This window comes from Lynx canadensis, chromosome A2 (assembly GCF_007474595.2).
Source record: "Lynx canadensis isolate LIC74 chromosome A2, mLynCan4.pri.v2, whole genome shotgun sequence".
Taxonomy (NCBI): domain Eukaryota; kingdom Metazoa; phylum Chordata; class Mammalia; order Carnivora; family Felidae; genus Lynx; species Lynx canadensis.
Genome location: NC_044304.2, coordinates 157197027 through 157222131, shown reverse-complemented (window position 1 = coordinate 157222131; position 25105 = coordinate 157197027). Strand labels below are relative to the sequence as shown.

The 25105-nt window shown below is 42.2% G+C and overlaps 1 protein-coding gene across 1 annotated transcript in view; it reads left to right on the top strand.

The window, feature by feature from the left end:
* The first annotated feature begins 16494 nt into the window (after positions 1–16494).
* TCAF1 (TRPM8 channel associated factor 1) overlaps positions 16495–25105 on the top strand; it is a 54381-nt gene continuing 45770 nt past the window's right edge. Inside the window, exon 1 of the mRNA XM_030308666.2 lies at positions 16495–16634. The gene's annotated coding sequence lies outside the window, so the exon portion shown is untranslated. The remainder of the gene's footprint in view (positions 16635–25105) is intronic.

Here is a 25105-nt window from a genome sequence, read left to right as displayed (position 1 = left end):
TTTGCTTTTCTAGCTACCTTTATTCTCAGGAAAAATCTTTCCTATTTCCTTCTCTCTCAATCCTCTCAGGATTTTTGCCCTACCAGAAACCCAGAGGGAAGCCTGTTAGGTTTGTAGAGGCATATGCCCTTCCTCACATCATGAAAGGAGCCTGACTACTTCTGTCCAGTTGTAAAGCCTTTTGGTTTTCTATTTCCTTTTTGAAGAAATGAGATGCAACTCCCTTCCTTTTATCATATGGAGTTTTCTGACTATCCCTGATGTAAAGTTCATGGGCATCTAAGAATACTTCTCAAAAACCTTTGGCATTAGTAACCAACAACTTCTTTTTTTAATTTTCTTTTAATCTTTATTTATTTTTGAGAGAGAGACAGAGTGTGAGCAGGGGAGAAGCAGAGAGAGGGAGACACAGAATCCGAAGCAGGCTCCAGGCCCTGAGCTGTCAGCACAGAGCCAACGCGGAGTTCGAACTCACGAACCATGAGATCATGACCTGCGCGGAAGTCAGACGCTCAACTGACTGAGCCACCCAGATGCCCCAGTAACCAACAACTTCTGCAAATTCTTTACGACAGTGCTTCCATGAGTGATCTGTCTAAAAGTCTGAATCCCTCCAAAAACGAAACATTTTAGCATAACATTCTAATACTATTTAAAAATATTTTTTTAAATTTTATTTTAGAGAGATAGAGACAGAGACAGAGACAGAGTGCGAGTTGGGGAGGGCAGGGGGGCAGTGGGAGACACAGAATCTAAAGCAGGCTCCAGGCTCTGAGCTGTCAGCACAGAGCCTGAGGTGGGGCTGGAATCCATGACCCGTGAGGTCATGACCTGAGCTGAAGTCAGACGCTTGACCTGCTGGGCCACCCGCGTGCCTCTCAAATACTATTTTTTAATGAGCAGATTCACTTTTAGCTCCCCAAATCTTCTAAGAACAGAAACTCCCAGAAGTGCATCTATAAACCTTAAGTTGATGATCTAGCACAATTACAGTCAGCAAAATGACCATAATATGAAAATGCACATACATGGCACGGGCAGCAGGTCAGTTTTTCCTGAAAAATGGACCTGTGAGCTGATAGAGAAAATACAGGCAGCAGTTAATATGATGTATGTGGGGAGGGTGCCCTGGAGAGTGGGGAAGTGAACAAGACCTTGATTTCTGGGAAAGAGAAGCATCTCTGTACAGCTCCGGTGATGGGAGGTATCACAGAGCTGTGTGCTACCAGAGGAGCCTGGATAGGTGGGTAAAATCAAAACTTAGAGGCCATAAAAAATTTTAGCCTCTCGTGACCAAAAGGGAGCTGATTATAGGTGCCTGGCTGCAGTGTGGGGAAAGGGTTCTTGAATACAGGAATAGACATGGGGCCAACCGGGTCAGAGGTGAGGCCGCCCTGGGGAGAACCGACAGCAGGCTGAAGGAGGGCAAGGCAGTGGGAATGGAGACGAGGAAAGGAATCTGAAATCCAGGAGGTGAAACTGACGTTGCTTAACTGTGCATTGACTTGAAGCCTGCGGCAAATTCTTTGAGTTCCTGGTTCTTCTCTTGGATGGTTGTCCACACACACTGCCACCCTCATGACTTGACCTCATCTCCCTCTCTCTCTCAGTTCCTGCTATTCCCTGACCATGCTCAGCACTTTTCTACCTCAGATCTTTGTCTGGGCTGCTCTCTGGAGCAAGACCCTCTTCTCCAAATACCCATATGGCTCATTCCACATCTCCTTCAAAGTTCTGCCCAAATACTGTATTCTCACTGGGACAACCGAGACCTTCCTTCCCTCCACACAACTGATCTTCCTATTTTATATTTTCCTATAGACTAATCATCTTCGAACACCCCTAAAATGAATATATCCTTTTCTTATTATTGTGTTTATTATGTATCTTCCCAGTAGGGTATAATCACCACGAGGAAAAAGATTTTAGTCTGTTTTGCTCACTGATCTATCACCAGCTCCTAGAAAATGCATAGGATGCGTAAATGCACACTGAGTAGTTGATGAAGGAATGAATAAATAAAGGAAGAAGGAATATCTTAATTATCACAGTTGTCCTGGTGAGGAGACCCACCAAATACCAAAGAAATCTTTCTTTACCTTCATGTCTCATCTGAACTTTGCCTGGTATGCTTGTTTCTATGTTGCTGATTTTTATACATATCAAAACCAGGTGCCTATGTTTTCTGAATGAAAATAAAATGAACTCAAATTCTGCAGCTTGTCAAATCCACAGCTTGAGAAACGTGGTAATAAAGAACATCCTATAAAGAGAATTAAGGTCAAAATGTAAGTCCATTCATGAGTTAAGTCATCCAAATTATCACTTTAAATATGCATATGCTGGGGCGCCTGGGTGGCTTGGTCGGTTAAACCTCTGACTTCCACTTCGGCTCAGGTCATGATCTCACGGGCCCGGCCCATGAGTTCGAGCCCCGCGTAGGGCTCTGTGCTGACCGCTCAGAGCCTGCAGCCTGTTTCAGATTCTGTGTCTCCCTCTCTCTCTGCCCCTCCCCTGTTCATGCTCTGTCTCTCTCTGTCTCAAAAATAAATAAACGTTGAAAAAAAATTAAAATAAATAAATAAATATGCATATGCTTAGGTACTACATTGCAATAACTACATCATCTTGGTTTTCATGGTCAAAAAGAAGACACATTTGAAAGTTGTAGTCTCTGGAATCTAGAAGATAAATATTGACCAAACTACTCGTCGTTTGCCTTTAACTGACTCTCTTGAACATTTTAACTGAATATGCTCAGTGGCTTGAGAATTAATATTAGCTAAATACTTTCTGTCACTGTATATTATTACTTTTTTGTTTTTTTTAAGTTCATTTATTTATTTTGAGAGAGAAAGTGAAAGTGGGGGAGGGGCAGAGCGAGAGAGTGAGTCCCAAGCAGGATCTACACTGTCAGAGCAGAGCCCCACAAGGGGCTCGAACCCACAAATTGTGAGATCATGACCTGAGCCAAAGTCAGACACTTAATGGACTGAGCCACCCAGGCACCCCTACCTCACTTTTTTTTAATTGAGACATAACTCTTATACAATAAAATGTATAGAATTGAGTGTTCAGAGCTGTGAGTTTTGACATATATGCCCTATACTCTCCCTCCATTTGGGCCTCGTGCCCCATTGTAGCCAATACACGCCCACAACAACAGCCAATTTCTGATCTTTATCCCCATAGATATTAGTCTTCCTATTCCTGCAATTCATTAAAATGGAATCTTCAGTATCTATTCTTTTGGGTCTCACTTAACTGCACTCATCACCTAACACAGATGTTTATTTTTAAAAGATGTTTCTTTCCTGTCTCTTCTCAATACTGCAGGGACTTGTGTTTGTTCAATGATGTATTCCTGGTACCCAGAGCAGGGACTTGCACATAGAAAGTGTACAGAATTGGGGCACCTGGGTGGCTCAGTCGGTTAGGTGTCCGACTTCAGCTCAGGTCATGATCTCACAGCTCATGAGTTTGAGCCCCACGTCAGGTTCTGTGCTGACAGCTCAGAGCCTGGGGCCGGCTTCCGATTCTGTGTCTCCCTCTCTCTCTGCCCCTCCCCCACTTGTGCTCTGTCTCTCAAAAACAGATAAATGTAAAAAAAAAAATTTTTTTTTTAAAGAAAGTGTACAGAATTATAAGGATATGCCGTTCAGTTAGGGTGCATGTGGCTATAAAGGGGTAGCCTCAGGGGAGCTTTGTGGTGGGAGAGCAATTCTGTATCTTGATTGGTGCTTACACAAATCTACACATGTGATACAACAGCATAGAACTACACACACACACACACACACACACACACGAGTACATATAAAACTGATGAAATCTGAGCCAGCTCTGTGACTTGTCCCAATGTCTGTTTCCTGCCTGTGACATTGCACTATAATTACGCAAGATGTCACCATTATGGAAAACTAGGTAAAGGGTGCACAAGAAACCCCTGTTCATTTTTTTTTTACATCTCCCTGTTAATCTATAACTATTTCAAACTAAATAGTTTTTCAAACTGTTGAATGATTTAATTAATTCATTAAGCACAATATTCAGGTATGTTTTTAAAAATAAGAACTTCAAAAGGAAGATAATATTTAATAGTGTTCAGAGTAGCTTTCTTTGGATCTCGTACTGATGGCAGATTTATTTTTGTCTATCTAGATGTTTAAATTCCTCATGGAAAAGAATGTAACTTTAGACTTTCACTTTTGTTTTGGTTTGGGTTTCCTTTTGTTTTGTTTTTTGTTTTTTTGTTTTTTGGGGGGCTTTTTTGGTCCTTTAGATATTCTTCGAGTCTCTTGCCAAAGAAAGAGGCTTTCAAATAATCCTTGAAATGTAAAGATATCAACCCAGCCCCCTAAGCCGAGCCCCCAGTTTGCCCTAAGGTGAGAACACGTCCCCGGAACCTAGTAAACCACGTGGTTGCCTGGCGAAGCTGCTATGGGCTGTAGATACCAGTGGTCTCTCTCCAGCCAGCCTCTGAAAACTGCTTGATGTCTTCCACCACTGGAGAGCTGATTTGTCTTGCCTAGCACTGGACAAGCTCATTGGAAAGAACAGATGTGGTTTGTGGGTTTTAGGTAGTTTGCCTAAAGGAAATATTTTCCCCCTGCCCCTCCCACCTGAAATAGAAAGAGAAGTTTCGTGGGCATATAAGGGCATTGTGCTCCTAATGCCATTGGAAAGCCATGCCCGTGACTCATTCTTTCCATTCCTAGAAGGCAGCTCAGCTTTACAAATTGAACCTATTTATTTATTTGGGGGGGGGGGGGCTCAATTTTCTAGTTTTTTAAAATTTAAATCCAAGTTAGTTAACGTAGAGTGTAATAATAATTTCAGGAATAGAATTTAGTGATTCTTACATATAACCCTCAGACGCTTATTTATTTTAATGCAAAACAACCTCCTTCCTTCTCCTTTCTGCTCCTCTACCCGATAGGCCCTTGGCAATAATTTTCAGAAGGTTTTTGGAACTAGCAGCCTCCAATCGTGCAAAATGTCGCTGATAGCACTCCAGTGAGAAAGCTGTGTCAGAACCAAGAGCTAAGAAAGAATTTGATCCTTTAAAAGGAAAAAAGAAAAGGGAAAAAAGCACATTTATCAAGACTAAAAGATTTTTAAGTGGTTTTGTCATTTCTTTTCACCCAGCCCTGTGAATTGCCAAAGTGTGGGAGCCCCACAAGTTGCCATCTATGAATCTTATTGAATCAGGAGCATCTCCACCACAAAGCTCCAGCCCCTCGGGCCTCCAGTGGGGCCCAGAAGGAAGGAAGGAGGCTTCTATGGACAATAATTCTCCTTTTCAGTCTCTTTTCCTACCTTACAAACTCCAGGATGTTTATCTATCTCCTTATCACTTCTCTGAGATAACCTCCTTTTAAACGTGTTTTGAGCTGAAATAGTAGCACAGATGAGGGGGGTTTTACCTCTAAGAGTTTCTGGAATATACAAGTTCCAGATGAGAGGGCGGGAGGACCTTTTCTCGGGCAAGGTCGCAAGCAGTGCGAGCAGCTGGAATGGTGGATCTTCATGAACCCGTGAGGCATAGGAAGGTGCATCCAGGAGCTAAAGACTCTCTGTGAGCCCAGAGGGGGACAAAGCTTCCTTGAGGAGCATCTGTTTCCATTTTACTCCACCTGTGTTACTGTTGTGCCTTCTTTCTCATCTCAAAATTTCACAGTCCTGATGTATTCCTTTTTTTCTTTAGCTATGTGGAAAGGGAACTCTCTCCATTGCCATGACCTGAAAACTGAGGTGCAGAGAAGAACAAGGGTTACTCAGCATCACACAAGGAATCAACCCCAGAGCACAGCCCCCCCCCCGCCACCCCCCCATCCCCGGTTCTCTACCTTCCATCTGTTCTTTCCATTGCACGACCCCTGGAGCTGAGCACACTCACACCGGTTCCACATGTTGGGGGCACAGGCAAGGGCGATCCACCAGCCAGCACTCACACACTCGGCACCCAGGCTGGGGTGCAGCCTTGATTCATGATGGCAGAGGCAGACACAGCCCTTCCTCTCCCATCCCCTTTTGCCGTCTCCCCCTCCTGACCCTCCCATCAAAAACAGCTAAGAGAGGGGCGCCTGGGTGGCTCCGTCAGTTAAGCATCTGACTCTCGATTTCGGCTCAGGTCATGATCTCACGGTTCTTGAGTCAGAGCCCCACATCGGGCTCTGTGCTGACAGGGAGGAGCCTGCTTGGGATTCTCTCTCGCCCCTTCCCCTCTCATGCATGAGCGCTCTCTCTCTCTCTCTCTCTCTCTCTCAAAATAAATAAACCTTTTTAAAAAGCTAAGAGAGATGTTTCAAATAATCAAAGAAAAAAGGCTAATGTGAAACAAGAATGCTGCCAAAAGAGATAAAGCCAGGTCAGTGGCCTTAGGTATATACCATGGCTACCACATTTGGGAAAAGTGAGTTCATGCGGTTGTGAAATGAATCCACTAAATTAAAATAGCATCGGAGGACTGTATTACAGGGGAGCTACATGAGAGATTTTTGCTAAAGAAACTGCTTGGCAGACATCACCTTAGTCAAGTAATGAGCATGAACATCATTTGTAATGGGGTAAGTGGAAATCACGTGACATCTGATAGCATGAAGAACCCAGCGTCAACTTCTGTGATACTCTGGCCCAAATGCATAACCTAAAACTAATGACGAGGAAATAGCAAGAGAAATTCAGATTGAGGATATACAAAGACACTGGCTGTAGTCGTCAAAGGTGTCAAGGTCATAAGGTGAAGGAAAGACTGAAGAAGACTCAAACAATGACAATCAAATGTAACGCGTGTAACTCCTTGGAGCGGACACTGCCAGCTCCTTCAGGGGGAGCACGTGGTTTCCAAAGGTCAGGGAGGTCGGGGGATCCGTAATGAGTCGGGCAAGACTCTGACTCAAATGTCCAACGTGTTTCTATCAAAATCATCCAACTGGCCATTAAGACACGTTGTTTAACCTCAACACGGAAGTGAAGTCCCTCCAGGAGAGTAAAGTTTGTGATCTCAGGCCCATCGAGTTTTCATAAATAATGAAAGTTGAGGCATCCTTTCCACCTCACCCTCCCGGGGCCAAGGTGGGGTTTGCCGCCTCAGGGCTCTCTGCCTTTAGAAGAGAAGAGCCACCGTCAGTTCAACCTGTCACTTTGTGCGTCATCCGCCAAGACGCCAGCGAGGGTCCAGCATGCAGCCTCAGCTGCTCTGTCCTGAGTCTCCTAATGCTCGTGGCCCTGCCTTCCCCTGCCACCACTGCAGTTACACTAGCAAACAGAGCTCCAGGCGGCTCTCAGGCTGCTTCTACAAGAAGGGCCAGGAGTCAAGCTTTACCCTGTGCTTGGCTGAACCGGCCCCATTTTTTCAGGGTCTTTATTATTGCCTTATAGAAAACTTTTTGTAACCTCATTACATAATTGAAATGTTTTGCTCATTCCCTGACAGCCAGAAATCTGGCATGCATTTTCTCAGCCCTCTCTTCCTTTCCAAAGGCTCGAAGACCAGCACACAATAATGCACTGAGTTACTGCTTTCATAGCTTCCAATTCATCCATCGCCTTTGCATTCCATCTGCCATAAGAGTCCTTTCTCTCAGCCTCCTAATGGATCTGTTCCATAGTTTGAGCTCCTCCCTACTTCGGCCCTGCCTTTTCTGCACCATATGAATACCCGTGACTTTCTGGACTTGGTAGAAAGACATGAATATGATCCCACATGGATGTGTGGCTTGTCCTGTTTCCCAACAGAGCCCCAAAGCCCGGGATCCTAGAAATGAAACCAGAAAGTCCCATTCTGTTTGGATTTTTCATATCACCTGTCAATCTAATGTTGTCCTCCAAAAATAATCTACTTTTCCCCCCCAAATATGTTAATTGATATGGACTTGTTCTCACCAGCACACATCCCCCACCCTGCTATGAGCTACCTGGCATCTTTCACAACACCGAATAACCCTGACTCTGCAATTGAACCATCAGTTTTAAAGCATATGCTTCATTTTTAGAAATGAGACCATGGGGCACCTGAGTGGCTCAGTCGGTTATGTGTCCGACTTCAGCTCAGGTCATGATCTCTCAGTTCATGGGTTCAAGCCCCATGTAGGGCTCTGTACTGACAGTTCAGAGCCTGGAGCCTGCTTTGGGTTCTGTGTCTCCCTCTCTCTCTGCCCCTCCCCTGCTTGCCTTCTGTCCCTCTCTCTCAAAAATAAATAAACATTAAAAAAATTTTTTTAAGGAAATGAGGCCACAGCATCTTCTTTTCTCCTCAAAACACATCTTAGGTACCATTACCACTTTCTCAGGGTCTACTTCAGCTTCTTGAAACTATTTTTCTAACGGTTTAGCAGCCATGGCTAAGCAATGCCCTTGGCTCAGTTCTATAACCTGATGGCATTGAAACACTGGAGGGCAACGCACAGCAACAAAGCAGGCTTCATGCTGCCCAATCCGACACACAATCAGAATCCCAGAGAAAGACCAATCATGTCTTATCGCAAGTGTGTGTGATAGATTCTAATCCATGCAGAGATTTTGGAGCAGCTTCTTTTTTATATTCTACCTGTTTCCAAACTCCATCCATGAGCACAGGGCTTTAGTCCTATATTCTCAACGTTTATCCTAAGCATGTGTCTGCAACCAGCAGCAACCTTTCTTCCTGGGTCTTCTCCCTTTTCTTTGCCAGCCCTTTGGCAAATGCTCTGTGCCTGGTCTAGCCATTTTTCTTGCTCCGTTCAGCTTCCCTACTTATTCCGAGGCTGAGTTGGGAAGGGGGAATGAGATGGCAAAGGAGAGGTGGCAAGGTCCTTACCAGACTGGCCTCTGCAAGGATTGTCTAGAAGATATATGGGCTTATAAACTGCAGGTACTAAATTTAAGCTGGTAAATCTTCCTAAACTCCCCCACACCCTAGTTCATATTTTGAAAATATGCCCCTTTCTCATTGTAGGCTCTAAATGGATCAGGCTCCAGGAAGGAAAGAAAGGAGAGCAAAACCCATTCTTTCACACATGCTGTAATCTGTACTGAAAAGGATTTCAGTCAACATGTAGAGAGCCTCCATAATGTTTGGAAAAGAAGATACTGAGTGCATCAGAAGTTCAGATGGGTACATGCCTATCCAGGGATGGACGTATAAATGTATAAAAACATTTCTACAGGATAATTTGTCACTATGTATCAAAAACCCTCTAAATGCTAATCTTTTGGCTTGTTTCAATTCTCCTTCTAGGAATCCATCTTATAATCAGAAATGCAGATCAAGAGGTAAATAATACAGGGGCGCCTAGGTGGCTCAGTTGATTGAGCGTCTGACTTCAGCTCAGGTCATGATCTCATAGTTCATGAGTTTGAGCCCTGTGTCAGGCTCTGTGCTGACAGCTCAGAGCCAGAGCCTGCTGGGATTCTGTGTCTCCATCTCTCTCTGCCCCTCCCCCACTCATACGCTGTCTCTCTCTTTCAAAATAAATAAACATTTAAAAAAAAAAGGTAAGTAAAGCAGATATTTTTAACACAATTATTGTGACTACCACAGTTCTGGAACAATTTAATTTCCAAAATGGAAAATGACCAAATGCAATTTCAGTAAAACAGTTGGGTTGTTATACAGCCATTAAAAAACTATGTTTAAATGTATGTATGTATGGTAAAACATTCAAGATGTAAATCATGGGTAAAAGAATACAACATGGAATTGTATACAATATACAAAATAATCCCAATTTTATAAATACCTAAATATATGTACATATATAGATTCTATATAGATAGATACTTTATAGATACAGATGTATAATAATCGATTGGAATGTTAACTAGGGTTATTTCTAATATTGGGATTATATATAGGTGATTTTTTTTCTATTATTTTTGGTATTTCCTCATTTTCTCTTTTTTAATTTACTTATTTTTGAGAGAGAGAGTGAGCGAGCACAAGTGGGGGCAAAGAGAGAGGTAGAGAGAGAATCCCAAGCAGGCTCCTCACTGTCGGCACAGAGCCCAAACAGGGGCTCAGACTCATGAACAGTAAGATCATGATCTCAGCCGAAATCAAGAGTCAGGCACTTAACCTACTGAGCCACCCAGGAGCCCCTCCTCATTTTTTTAAATATTTACTTCAGAGAGACAGAACATGTTCATGAGAGTGGGGGTGAAGGGCAGACAGAGAGAGAGAATCTTAAGCAGGCTCTGTGCTCAGTGCCTTAGCATGGAGCCTGACATGGGGCTTGATCCCACAACCCTGGGATCTTGACCAGAGCTGAGAACAAGAGTTGAACACTCAACTGACCAAGCCGCCCAGGTGCCTCTCTTCACTTTTTATAATAAACATACAGTACTTTTATCATCATAAAAATGTTATTTTAATATAAATAAGTGAAAATATTGGCAAAAGTCTGTCCATGCCTAGATCTTATAAAGCTAATATAGCTATGGTACAAAACCTGGCAAAGTCAGTATAAGGAAAAAAAACCCCACAGATCAATGTGTCCCAAAGTTGGTATTCTACAGAAGTCTGACCCAGATATTTTAATAAATAGGAAAGGTTTCCTTTCATTTTTAAGTAAATATATAGTGTTGCATTAAATAAATTTAAGGAGTATTATTTACTACAGGATTGCTCAGAGCCTTCAATACGCTAACATGACTTTGAATTTGCAAAAACATGTAAACATGGCATTTCTTAAAGTTATTTAAGTAGTTCACTTACTAATATGTTCCTGACCACTGTTCCACAGAATAAAAATCTAAAACTGCTGATTAGATGAAGTTCATTAAAAAAAAAATAGATCAAAACTCCTAAAAAAGGAAGGATTAGTAATTTTAACAACTTAATGAAAACATAATTTACCATAATTAAGTGCATATATTCTATGAATGTAAGAAGTTAAACCTGAAAATCTCCTGGATCAATAAAAAAAAGGAAGAAATTTAGTAAGATGCTTTGTTCACTCCATATTTTATATATTTTGGCACACTAGAAATAAAAGTATATTTCTTTAACATGATTAAGTATTATCTCTCCACTTTAAATCAATAGCTAACATCTCAATAGATTCTTTAAAACAAAATATCAGTAGCATTCCTTCAGAACAGCAATGGCCAGTTGGAAAATGTAGTGACAAAAAAATGATATTTTAGGTGAACAAAATAAACAGGCCATAAATAGGATTTACATCAGTGTCTAAAGTCAAAACCTCACAGAATCACAGTGGTTACATACCTGGCTTTTCGTTTGACTTCTTCAGCCCCTCTGCACTTGCCATTGAAAGTACATCAGTCCTATTGGGAACCTGCACCATCTGTGAGGGATCTTTCTCGGCAATCCAATGGGCATCCAACCTAATGGGGATGTGTAGTTTTCTATCCACAGCAAATAAAACAGGGGTGGTGGGTTTTTGTTTCTTTTTGGCAGTAGCCGAGGGTGAGGACAGACCCCACCTATCTACCTTGTAGATAGAGAGAGATTGCTATGAGCATCGCCTGGCCATCGCTAGACCCCCCCCCCCCGGGGGCTTCCAGGTCAGATGGAGGTCCTAGTGGGTTAGGGGCAGAACTGGCAGTTAGCTCAAGGGGTGCGGTGGGTTGAGAAAAGGGACTTTCCTCACACCCAAGGGTCAGTTGGAGTCTCTTGCCTTTCAGAACGCATGAACCTTGGTCAGCTTCCAGCCTCTTCCAGGACTTCCAGCCTAGCAGCAAGACCCTGGAAGAAAAAAAAGGCGGGGGGGGGGGGGGGGGTGGTGATGAGGGCACGACATCTGTCTGGCTCAGGAGGTGTGGATGGGTTGGGAGGCTTCTGCTGCCCCTGGGTCTGTTGGAGCCGCCCCCTAGTGTCTTCAGGAAATGGGAATTTCCTCCATGAATGGCCAACCTAAATCCAACTTGCCCAAGGGTTATACACCTGAAATCCAGGCCCTGGATCTGAGGGACTGGGGCCCTAGGAGGAGGCTAGCTGAAAGAATTGGGTGGCCTTGGAGGCTCCCTTGCCCCCAGGCTCTGTTAGTGTTGTCACCGAGGAACATCCGTAAGCCAAGAAGTGTCCATGAGTGCCCCCTAAGAGTGTCCAGGCCCGCGTCATATCTGTAAAGACTTGTTTCTGGATCCTTTCGAGTAGGTTATTTTTCTTCTTTTAGAAGGATGTTAGTGTATTTTGTTTTTCTTTCTCCAAACCACCCTATTTGAATTTCCTACATGGGATTTAAAGAGAGACAGACCGAGAGAGAAAGAGACCACAGATTTAGGGTGGGGAGGCTATCTATTTCAGTGACCAGGAGAAAAAAGGCCAAGGTATTTTTTCAAGTCAATGTAAAAACTGAACATTTGAGAAATCTATAAAGGGAAATAGGTAAAATCCTTCCAGGAACATGCTGGTTAGCCTAAATGCTTCTTCTGTTAGGAGGCAGAAACAGGAAATTCCATGTAAAGATGGCAGGAGGCTAGGTCACAGAATCCCTTCCATCAATATATAATGAAATTAAGGTAAAGAAAGGTGTACAAGCATAAAAAATACATTTCTTAGTATAAAGCAAAGAAGGAATGGGGCACAACATCATTCCATGAAGCCTAAACGTGAATATAATTTAAAAAATGCATGACATTTACTGAGCCCTTCTATGTACGAGGCTCTCTTCAAAGATGTCTTATGTAAGAATGGATATTTGAGGCCAGGATGTTTGGCTCCAAATCCTCTGCAAAAACAAACAAAAAACACGATTCTGGTTCATCTTTGAATGATATTTAAACACTCTCCCCTACTCATTCTGCCAAGAGCTCCCCCAGAGCCTGAGAAATTATACTGAAGGTGAGTTGACAAAATGCTAGGAATTCTTGCTGTTATTGGCCAATCCTGAGATAGTGGACTGGTGAGGCACGTAGCTCTGGAAAAAGACAGTAAAATCTTTCAAGGTAGAATCATCTCTCTACATCCAACATAGGCTTCACAGAGCCCAAAGAAACCTTTAGCACTCGCAGTTTCCTAGGGTTCAAAAGTGCTGCACCCCAAGAAGACATATCCATTCAAGTGCAGAAAACTTTGGTTCAGAACACTTTGCAGTATTTCAGACATCCTTGCTGTAGAGACACATTTAGCTGAGCAATTCTTTGGCTTCTTAGTTGAATTCAAGTTCACTTAAAAGTGACACTGCTAGGTACCAGGGGGGCCCTGGGTGGCTTAGTTGGTTAAGGGTCTGACTCTTGATAATCGGCTCAAGTTCGTGAGTTTGAGCCCTGCATCAGGCTCCACGCTGACAGTGCAGAGCCCATTTGGGACTCTCTCTCTCCTCTCTCTGCTCCCTCAATGCTCTCTCTGTCTGTCAAATTAAATAAATTAACAACAACAACAACAACAACGACCACAACAACATGACACTCCAGCAAATTGTGAGAAAAGTATTTGTTTTCAAGCCATCTGGCTACGAAAGTTTCGTTATAGCAGCCCAAAGCGGCTGGGACTAGTTAAATACCTTTTAAATTAAAAATAGCAGGTGCAGTATAATCCTCTTTCTTTTTTCTTTTATTTCCATCTATTGATGAACTGTATTGCTTTCATAAAAATAAGGAATTTGTCGTCCTAAAAACAGAAGATAGCACTTAACCATTCTTTAAAAAGAAAAATGGGGGTGCCTGAGTGGCTCCAGTTGGTTAAGCCTCGGACTCTTGATTTTAGCTCAGGTCATGATCTCAGGCTTGTGAGATCGAGCCCACGTCAGGCTCTGCTGGGACTCTGCGCCGCCCCCCCCTGCCCCGCCCCTCTCCAACTTGTGCTCCCACACACAGGCTCTCTCTCACAAAGTAAGTAAGTAAACTTAGAAATAATAATAACAATAATTTTCCCACCAGTCTTCCCTCATTTCTCCCCCATCCTTCCACTGTTCCTATTTTGATTATATTTATTGCTCAGTGAAGTTCCTAAGACTCTGAGCAAACTTGATTTCTAAATACAAAATGTTCCAAGATAAGCTTTACAAATGTTCTTCTTTGTACTTGTGTTTGTATTAATTCCATTTTACAAATCAATTTCAGTCCCTATTAAAACCCACAGGGAGGGACATAGGAGGAAGTGAGGGAAAAAAATGGGGAGAGAAGGAATCAACCAGAAGGGCCCTCCAGTAGCCAATTTCTCTTCCTGGAGGCCTTTATCACAGACTATACAGTGAAGAGTTACATTCCGTGTAGGTAAGTGTCCGCCTCTCACCCTACAAGTCCCTTCGTTATGCAACATAGAGCTCTTAGGGGTATGGAGGAGGAAAAAAGGCTCAGGCAAACACTCAGGGAGTGAGGCCCACCCAGTGTTCACCCTCCATCTCTGTAAATAAAGAAAAGCCCCAGGGAGTTGTCAGTAGTGGCCACAGGCAAAGCCCCAGTGGAGACCGGAAGCAGCTGAAACAGCAGCAAATTCCAAATGAATAACCCTGGGGGGACGGGGGTGTGGAAAGGGGCCTGCCACAGTCAGCGCTCTCCAGAGGAACAGACCTACCGGGACAGATACACTCGGTGTATCTGTGCGGATAGTACATCACACACAGATTTATATCGAGTTGACTTGGGCGATTGTGGAGGCCAACTCTACAGTCAGCACACTGAGGACTCACCGGTGAAACTCCAGTCCCAAGGCCAACGGGCTCAACATCCAGGGAGAAAGGACAGGAAGAATCCTCTTACTCAGGAGAGATCAGCCTTTCTGTTCACTGGTACAACCACCGTCTCCTGCTCTCTGGAAATCTGCAAGCCGCCTGTCCTCTCTCCTCGCCTCCCTGCCAAAGCCTCGTCTCCCTCAGAACGGCCCCACCAGGCCTGGCCACAGAGTGGAGGCAGACATGGGGGTTCAGTTCTCAGGGGTTTCTAGAAATGAGCAACCAGCTTCCCAGACACAGAGGGGCCGTCTCTGACTAGAAAGTCCTCTGAGGGTGAAAGGCAAAGCCAATGTCGGGGCATGTTTGTGCAGCTGAGAGGGGTGCTTGGGGAGCGGGTTTCTGTGGAGGCAGACAGAGTGTTCCTGAAAGACCTGGGCTTCTTTGGCGTTGAGTTTTCTCTGTCTCTCACTCATTCTCTCTGCCAAGGCAGCTGCGTTTCTCTCTTGCCATATTCCTCCTCCCAGACACTGAGAGTCAGCAGGACACATGCCTGCCTGCCCCCACTCTCTCCCCTGACACACTCACAAAACCCACCATTTTCAGTTGTTTTTCCTGAGCATTTGGTCACAGACTTTGAGAGTGAAAACATCTCACCCAACCTCCTTTATGGAAAAAAAGAAATACTGAATGCAGACAGCAGAAAGAGTTAGCATAGGTAGCAAGAAAGCATGACCTTGACATTTCAATACCCACTGAGGCCAGTGCTTTCAGTACAAAATCCCCCTGGCAGAGATCCCTGGGCCAGCCCTCTAGGCTTTGCTCCTGGTGGGGGGGGGGGGGGGGCGGCTGGCAAGAGACAGGGCAAGTGCAGCCTGCAAATCTCCTCCACCCAAGACAGCACGGACCTCAGCCAGCTAATCCCCTGCCAATGGGGGGCCCGGCTGTTCCACTCAGCTCCTCTCCTCCCACAGCTGCCTCCCCACACGCCAGCCCCCTAGGCCCTCCTCCTCTGAAATCACCGATATGCTCTTTGAGGACCCGCATTGGGCCTGGGAAGGAAAGTTCAGCCTGGGGTGAGGGTCTGGAGAGGAGGGGAGAGAGACCGGGAACTAGTACAGACAGCCATCAGTTAAGAATCTCATATCTCGAGGGACGCCTGGGTGGCTCAGCGGGTTAAGCCTCAGACTTCAGCTCAGCTCATGATCTCCTGGTTGGTGAGTTTGAGCCCCTCATGGGGCTCTGTGCTGACAGCTCTATGCTGACAGCTTGGAGCCTGGAGCCTGCTTGGGATTCTGTGTCTCCCTCTCTCTCTGCCCCTCCCCACCTCTCTCTCAAAAATGAATAAACATTAAAAAAACAAAAACGTCGTGTCTCACACGTTATCATATGTGTTTCAACAACCCTGAAAAGCACCAGCTTTAAGTGGCAGTAAGAGCACTATGTGACTTATAAAACAAAACATGGGCTACTTTAAAATAATTCAATGGTTATGAAGATATCAATTGCCAACTTCTTCACTCTTATCCCCGCCCTTCATATAAGCGATGCAAGATTTTCTTGTAATCGTATGCTCCATTCTAATGCAACTTGATGCTTTTAATTAAAAAATGTATCTAGGACCCATAGATTAAATTCGTCCTTAGAAATAAGTGTGCACTGTTTACAGATAAATATATTATAATATGTCAACTGCTCACTTGTTCATGAATACTCTCAGATTTATCTTTCCACAAATTGCCCAGCCGCACTCTCTGGACGGGTGCTGGGGTCTCCGCCCCGGATTTGGGGCCGCATCTTCCTGCAGAAACTGATACAAAGCGAGGCCTCTGCGGTCCAGGGGCTGCGGGCCAGGCTCCGCCCCAGCGCTGCGGCCACCAATCAGCTCCCGGGACGCCCCCACTCCCCCCGCCTCCCCCCTCCCACCCGGTCTGCCTGCGACTTTCCACGTCCCCAGCGTCGCCGGCCGCCCAGTCCCTTCTCACCTGAGAGGCGCCTTCCCTTAGGGAACTGACGCTGCCCCCTGCGAGCAGGTCTTCTCTGCCCCAACCCGCGCCGCAGGGAAGAGCGGGGCAAACGGTGAGTGGCCCAAAGAGGCCTGCTAGTGACACAGGCCACTGCTTGAAGTGCGGTGGCCCGGGAGGGGAGACCGGGGACAGAGGGATGCCCAGGGAGACTGTGCGTGGTGTGGGGTAGGGAAGGATGGGGACTGGTGTGGGCCTCTGCGGGGCCCCAAGGGGAGGGTGGCAGACGTGTCGAATAGAGAGGACTTCTTGCTGTTTACCTCTCGGATCCTTCTCTGCAGTCTCTGCAGCTCCGTCTCTCTTTTCTTCTTGCCGCATTGTTTTTCACCCTTGCTTGTCAGGAGGCGATGGACGAACTTCCCCTTCCCCATTTTCTTGCGCTTTTGTGTGTGTGTGCTCTGCAAGGAGCTACGGAGATTTGAGCTAAAAGGGAGCCCTGGAGGTGATGTTACCTCATCTCCTGCGGCCTTGCTTTTGAATTATTTGGGTGTTGCTTGCCTTTACGGGAACACTCCCACCCCACCCCACCCCACCCCACCCCTCGAAAGGTAATGTCCTCACCTACTCCAGTGTTCTAGGCACCCAAAGGCTCTGAGCGTGTCAGCTCTGTGGGAGGGAGGTGCAGGGTGCCGGAGGGGTGGCGGTGAGAGTAGGTGTGGAGAAGCAGGCTGAACGTTTAGTCTGGAATGCCTTTGGCCTTAGCAGTAAGTGCCGGATTATAAACAGTTCCCCAGGGAAACAGCCCAAGCTGGCCAATGAATGAGCTGAGTCAACCTGCAATGGACTGTGAATGCCTTACCTATAGAAAGGAAGGATTTATGAATCACATAATCATGAAACTTCTTGGAACACGTGCAAGTCAAATTAGACATAAAGGACCAAATGTATCTAGCAGACCATCCACCCATCCACCCATCCATCCAACCATCCATCCATCCATCCATCCAACCATCCATCCATCCGTCCATCCATCCGTCCATCCGTCCATCCATCCGTCCAACCGTCCGTCCGTCCGTCTGTCCGTCCATTCAACCATCCAACCATCCATCCACCCATCCACCCATCCATCCATCCATCCATCCATCCATCCACCCATCCATCCATCCAACCATCCATCCATCCAACCATCCATCCATCCATCCATCCATCCATCCATCCATCCATCCTTTCATATTCCAAACTATTTGTCCATTGACTTCATTTCAATACCTTGCTTTCTTTTTTGCTTTGGTTTGATTTTTTTTAATCATTAAGAGGCATTATAAAACATCAAAGAATGGTCTAGAGAATAATGAATAAAATGCCTGACCACCACCTAGATCGAAAAAATAAGATATTGCAGTACCTTAGAAGCCCCCTTCTCCCTCCCCCAAGAGGTGACATCTCTCCTGAAGTTTGTATTAATTATTTCTTTGCTTTTCTTTATAGCTTTGTGATTTGTGTGTGCATTCCAGAAACATATATGTACATATTTGCTTTCCCTTTTAAATTTTCATATTAACGGCAGTATACTGTACATACTCAAGTTTTTGAGATTCACCGTTGTTGATGGTTCCTTCATTTTCATTGTTTATGGTATGAGTATACTATAGTTTATCCCTTCTCCATTTAGGCTGTTGCTAGTTTGGAAAAGGTATTAGCTATCTAGTGCTATGTAACAAATTACCTCAAGACTTGGCTTAACACAAAACAAAACAAAAACCTATTAGCTCGGTTTCTGTGGGTCAGGAATCCATCTGGAAATCTCTGACTCAGTACCTCTCATGGGCTGGGCTCTAAGCAAGGTGTCGAGACTACAATCATCTGAAGGCTGAGGGTAGAGGGGAACCCCTTTCAAACTCCCTCAGGTGACTCTTGGCAGGCCTCTTGGCCTCACTGGCTTGGGTTGGACACATCAGTTCCTTGCCAAATGGGCCTCTATTTAGGAGTTAGTCAAAACATGGAAACTTGCTCCCCCCAGGGTAAAGGCTCCCTGAGAGAAAGAGAGAGAGAAAGACGAAGGCCAGATTCTTTTTGTAACCTAATCTCAAAAGCGACATGCGATCTTCTATTAGAAGTGAGTCACTATTTGCAGCCCACACTCCAGGGAAAGGGCTTACACAAGACCATGAATATCAGGAGGCAGGAATCATTGGGGGCCATTATAAAGGCTGCCTACTACAGGGGATATTAACAAATAATGTTGTTCTTCAACACTCATGTACATGTCTTCTGTTTCTCATGCACAGGCTCACTCTGGTTCCCTGGATTGTATACCTAGAATTACTGGGCTATAAGATTGGTGTATGTTCAACTTCATTAGGTTATTTCCAACCCGTTTCCAAAGTATTGAGCCAGTTTTTACTCCTTCCAGCAATGGATGAGCGTTTCTGTTCCTCCACATACTTGTTATAACTTGGTATTATCAAATTTCATTTTTAACCAGTCTGGTGGGCATGAAATAGTGTTCCATTGTGATTTTAATTAGCATTTCTCTTCTAACTAATGAAGTGTCCATCTTTTCATATATCTGTGAACTCTTGTGCATCCTCTCTGAAATCCTGGTTCCTGTCTTTTCCTCATTTTCATAGTGGGTTGTTTGTCTTTTTCTTATTGACTCATTGGAATGCTTTCCTTATATAATGTGGAGGATAGTCAATCCTTTGTCAGCTGTATATGCCACAAATACTTGCTTTCAGTTTGGTGCTTAGCTTTTCTTTCTCTGTATGTCCATTGCTCTTAAAGAACTAAGTTTTGAATTTTAATATCAAGTTACCAAGATTTTCTTTTATACTTTGTCTTGTTTGAGAAAATTGTTTTCTCAAGATAATACGTTAATTTTACTATATTTACCTCTAAAAGCATTTATAGTTTTGCATTTGGCAATTAGTCTTAATCCACCTGGAAACTCATTGTTATATTGTTTATTGCACAGGGATAATCAATTGTCTCAACACTAGTGATCTGAATAAATTTGGTTTTTCATATATGCATGAATTTGTTATAAGCTCCCTAATCCTATAGTTATCTATTTCCCTCACTACTCTATTTTTAGAATAAGTCTTGAAATATGGTAATAAAGATCCTGCTATTTATTTTATTCTTCTTCAGAAGTGTTTTAACAATTCTTGGATCTTTGACCTTCCATATAAATATTTAAATAAACTTGTCAAGTTCTCCAAAACAAGAAACAAACAAGCAAACAAACATACCCACTAGAATTTTGATTGATATTGCATTAACTTTATATATCAATCTGTGGAGAAAAGGCCTCTTTAAGATTTGTGCCTGGGGTGCCTGGGTGGCTCAGCTGGTTAAGCGTCTGACTCGATTTCAGCTCAGGTCATGATCTCACGGTTCGTGAGATTGAGCCCTGCGGGTGAGATCAAGCCCTGTGTGGGCTCTGTGCTGACAGCATGGAGCCTGCTTGGATTCTCTCTGTCTCTCTCTCTCTCTCTCTGTGTCTCCCAAAATAAATAAGCAGTAAAAAAAAAGATGTTTCACCTCTTCATCTATGAACTTGGTATATAATGCTATTTATTTAGTTCATCTTTAATGTTTTTCAATATTTTGTAATATTTTTATTGCTTTCCTTTTGCTTACTTTTATTAAATTTATTTCTAAGTACATTATATTTTTACCGCTATTGTAAATGTTTTCTTTTATAAGTTTATATTGTGTAGCTTATTGCTGCTTCTGTATCATTCATTTGCCTTTTATATATTAACTGTATCAAGCTTGATAAACTCCATTAATAGTTCAAAAATTACCTATAGAGTCTTTCAGATTTGCTACATAGGCAATCATATCACCTGAAAATAATGACGGTTTTGTTCCTTCCTTTCCAATCCTTATACCTTTAATTTCTTTTTCCTGTCTTACTGTATTGCCAGTATAAAGAATAAAAGCAGAGAAGGGCATCTTGTTTTATCCTTAACATAATAAAGAGAAAAGATTTCATTAGGTCAACTTTAAATACTGCATTTGCAATGATTATTTTGCAATTGCCTTGTCCCATAAGAAAGTTTGATTCTTCTTCTGGTAAGCACTTTTATTATGAGGAGATGTTTTATTGAATGCTTCTTCTGGAGCTATTGATTTTCTCATATATTTTTTCCATTTAAATATGTTAATATGATGAAGTGTAGTATTCAATCTTTAATATTAATTCAACTTTGCATTCCTGGAACAAATGGCCGATGGTAAATATGCAATAACTTTTATGTAAAGATACAAAGATAAGCATTAGATATCTGCATTTGTATATGTGAATTGAGATTGACATGTAATTATCCTGTTTGGTTCTAACTTTATCTGTTATTGATATCATCTCATAAAATAAGATGAGTAGTATTCTCACTATTTCTATTCTGTAGAAGAATTCTGTGGAATTTGGAAGAATTTGGTCTAGGTTGTAATTATCTGGTCCTTGAGTATTTCCTCGAATCACCAGCAAAACCTTTAGGGAGTGAAGTTCACTTTATCAGAATGTATTAAACTTGTTGTTTCAGTTACTTTAAGGATTTTAGGATTATTTAGGTCTTCTTATGGAATCAATTTTCATTAAACTTGTTTTCTAAGATATTTTACCATTACATATGTGTATTATTCAAACTTAATAGAATAAAATGGTTTTATAATATTCTCTCATTATCTGTTTAAACAGTTTCATCACCTATTTGACCCATTTTTTCATTATTAATGTGTGTATATATTTTCTCATTTTATTTTGACTAATTTTGTCAGAATTTGGACTACTTTATTAGCTCTTTCACATACTTACACACACGCTCACACACACACACACACACACACACACACACCCCTTAGGGGTTTTTTTTCATAAATTATTTTATTAGTACTTCTTGATTCTTTGAATTTTTATTTATTTTCTAAGCTTTTAAAAAATATATTTATTTATTTACTTTTGAGAGAGAGAGAATATGCATGTGATTGGGGGAGGGGCAGAGAGAGAATCCCAAGCAGGCTCCATGCTGTCAGCACAGAGCCCTACACAGGGTGTGATCCCACGAAAAGTGAGATCATGACCAGAGCCAAAATCAAAAGTTGGTCACTTAACCAACTGAGTCATCCAGGAACCCCTTATTTTCTAAGCTTTTAAGGTATATGCTTAGCTTGTTAAGCTCTTAAAACTATAAAATTTTGTCACTGCTTAGCTGTCTCTCACAAGCTTTGATATGAATATTTTGCTATCATGTAGCTTTAAGTATCTATAATTTTGATTATGGTTTCTTATTTAAGCCGTGCAATTTTTTGGACAGTGTACTTTAATTTTCAGTTATTCACATGAAGATTCTTTATTTTGCAGTAAATGTTGCCTAATTCATAATGTAGTCAGAGAATGTACAATATCAAGTGCTTTTGATTTCTTGAAGCTAGTTTTATAACCTACCACACAGTGAGTTTCATCTGTGTGCTTGAAAATAATGTGTAGTTTCTAATTATATAATGTCCTATATATACCTTTAAAACAAGTGCATTAATTATGCAATCCAGATCTTCCATATCGTTACCAATTTTTATCTGTTTGAATTATCAATTACAAAAATACGTATGTTAAAATCTCTCACTCTAATGGTAGATTTTGAAATTTATCATTATAGATCTGTATATTTTTACTTTATATATTTTGAGGCTATGTTACTAGTGAATTGGAGTAAATTGAAAATTTTATCATAATGTAGGGATTCAATATTGTGGCTACCTATTAATGCTTTTTGTTTTAAATTCTTAATTTGCTCAGGTATCAAATCAAGATTTCTCTGGGGCGCCTGGGTGGCTCAGTTGGTTGAGTGTCCGACTTCGGCTCAGGTTATGATCTCACGGTTCGTGAGTTCGAGCCCCACATCGGACTCTGTGCTGACAGCTCAGAGCCTGGAGCCTGGTTCAGATTCTGTGTCTCCCTCTCTCTCTCTGCTCCTCCCCTGCTCACACGCTGTCTTTGTCTCAAAAATAAATAAAGATTTAAATCAATCAATCAAGGTTTCTCTGATTAGTGTTTACCCTGATTGGTGTTTACTTCCAAGGAAGATTTATCTTTCTTTCATCCTGTGGCTTTAAATATTTCTGAATCTATGTTTCAAGGATATATATCGTGAACTTATTTGTATTTTTTAAATGCTGGGTTTTAAAATTATTGTTTGACAGGGCATTTGGGTGGCTCAGTTGGTTGAGCTTCCAACTTCACCTCAGGTCATGATTTCATGGTTCATGAGTTCAAGCCCTGCATCAGGCCCACTGCTGTCAGCACAGAGCCTGCTTCAGATCCTCTGTCCCCATCTCCCTCTGCCCCTCCCCTGCTCACGTTCTCGCTCTCAAAAATGAATAAACATTTAAAAAAATAAGTAAAATAAAATTGTTTGACAATTTATAACTTACCACTGAATAATTTATTCCAGTTATATTTATTGTGATTAGTAGTGCAAATAGATTTATTTCTGTAATTTTATTTGCTTATTATTTTTTATGCTTTGTCTCTTTTATTCCTCTCCCCTCTTTTACTCCTTTGTGTCCCCATTTTACTGCTCCTCTTATTTGGAAATTACATGTTGTAACATTTTAGTTTGAATGTTTTAGGAATACTCCAAAATTCCTAAATTTTATAACTTAGTTGTATGATACATTTAATTCATAACATTTATTGAGGTAGAACTGAGAGATAAAATTTGCATATATAAAAGATGTACAATGTGATATGTATAATTATTAAATGATTACCACACATGCTAATTAATACACTGATCACCACACATAGTTTACCTTTTTTGTGTGTATGAGAACAACTGAGATCTATTTTTTTTAGCAAATTTCAAGTATATATACAATATTATTAACTATAGACACTGTACTATACATTAGATCTCCAGAACTTATTTATCTTACATATCTGAAACTTTGCAACCTTTAACCTATATATCTCCCCATTTCCCCCACCTCCCACATTCTAGTAACCACTATGCTACTTTCTGCTTCTGAGTTCGACTATTTTAGATTCCACATACGAGATCATACAGTATTTGCCTTGAATTATTTCAAAACTTAACATAATGCATTCAAGTTTCATCCGTGTTGCCACAAATGGCCAGATTTTCTTCTTTTTTTTTTTCTTTTTTTTTTTTTTTTTTAAATTTTTTTTTTTCAACATTTATTTATTTTTGGGACAGAGAGAGACAGAGCATGAACGGGGGAGGGGCAGAGAGAGAGGGAGACACAGAATCGGAAGCAAGCTCCAGGCTCTGAGCCATCAGCCCAGAGCCCGACGCGGGGCTCGAACTCACGGACCGCGAGATCGTGACCTGGCTGAAGTCGGACGCTTAGCCGACTGCGCCACCCAGGCGCCCCTTTTTTTTTTTTTTTTCTTTTTTTTTTTTTTTAAATTTTTTTTTTTTGAACATTTATTTATTTTTGGGACAGAGAGAGACAGAGCATGAACGGGGGAGGGGCAGAGAGAGAGGGAGACACAGAATCGGAAGCAGATTTTCTTCTTTTTTATGGCTAAATAAATTCCACTGTATATTCATACAACAATTTATTTATCCATTCATTCATTTGCTAGACACTTAAGTTTTTTCCATACCTCGGTTACTGCGAATAATGCTGCAGTGAACATGGACGTGCAAATATCACTTCTAGATATTGATTTCATTTCCTTTGAATATATACCTAAAAGCTGGATTCCTGGATAATATGGTAGTTCTATTTTTTTTTTTTTTAGAGAGAGAGAGAGAGCATGGAAGCGGGACAAAGGGAGAAGGAGAGAGAAATAATTTTAAGCAGGCTCTATGCCCAGCTGAGAGCCTGATTGATGCAGGGCTCAATCTCACAACCATGAGATCATGACCTGTGCCAAAATCAAGAGCTGGACCCTTAACTGACTGAGCCATCCAAGCACGCAGGTAGTTCTGCTTTTAATTTCAGAAGGAACATCCATGCTATTTCCCATAATGGCTATACCAATATGCATTCACACCAACAGCGCACAAGTCTTTCCTTTTCTCCATATCCTCACCAACACTTTTTATCTTTTTGATAGTAGCTCTTCTAACAGGTTATGAGGTGATATGTCATGGTTTAGATGTGTATTTCCCTGATGATTAGTGGACTTGTGTGCCTTTTCATATACCTATTGGCCATTTGTATGTCTTCCTTTGAGAAATGTCCACTTGTGTCCTGTGCTCATTTTTTAATTGGACCATTTACTATTTAGTGGCTTGAATTCCTTACATATTTTGGATATTAACCCCTTGTTGGGGATGTATGGTTTACAAATATTTTCTCCGATTCCATAAGTTGTCCCTTCACTCTGCTGATTGTTTCCTTTGCTGTGGAGATGCTTTTCAGTTTGAAGTAGTCCCACTTGTTTATTTTTGCTCTTGTTGCCTGTTGCTCTGGATCCCTTTTGGGGTCATATAAAAATGTATTGCCCAGATCAATGTCAAGAACCTTCTTCCCTATGTTTACTTCTAGTAGCTTTACAATTTTAAGTCTTTAATGCATTTTGAGTTGATTTTCGTATATGGTATGAGA